We start from the raw sequence: 444 nt of genomic DNA on the forward strand, positions 1-444 counted from the left end.
GGGCTGTAGTTTCCGCCGTTGCACACACACACACGTGGGTGGATATATTGGCAATCGCTGCCGCTGGTTGCTAAGCTGACGGTGGCCAGATGGAAAATTTTAAAGTATCGTCAAACCCTACCTAGCACACCCCTGTGACCGGTGTCGCATTAAAGCATTGTGGAGTGAGCCAATTAGCCGGCCGTCCCCGAAAAACAGGAAATTCCTCTTTGTCACTGCGGTTTTCTTTCTGCCATCCGCCTGTGCGCGCAACTGCAGTGACATAACCTCCCGATACGATATCATCACAAAGCTTATGCCACGATACAATATTATTGTGATTTTAAACATATTTCCACATTTTGCGATATGTTGCATTTTAGTACCTTTTTTCCCAATTCTAATTTTTTCCCTAATTTCATATGTCATCTGTTTCATCTAAAAAGATACATTTCTCTGTTTGTT

The 444-nt window shown here is 43.5% G+C and overlaps 1 protein-coding gene across 4 annotated transcripts in view; it reads right to left on the reverse strand.

Annotated features, from left to right (window-relative positions):
* The window catches only part of ttk (ttk protein kinase), a 14,381-nt gene that overhangs the window by 1,807 nt on the left and 12,130 nt on the right, over nt 1-444 (reverse strand). The window lies entirely within an intron of this gene.

This window comes from Etheostoma spectabile, chromosome 6 (assembly GCF_008692095.1).
Source record: "Etheostoma spectabile isolate EspeVRDwgs_2016 chromosome 6, UIUC_Espe_1.0, whole genome shotgun sequence".
Classification (NCBI taxonomy): domain Eukaryota; kingdom Metazoa; phylum Chordata; class Actinopteri; order Perciformes; family Percidae; genus Etheostoma; species Etheostoma spectabile.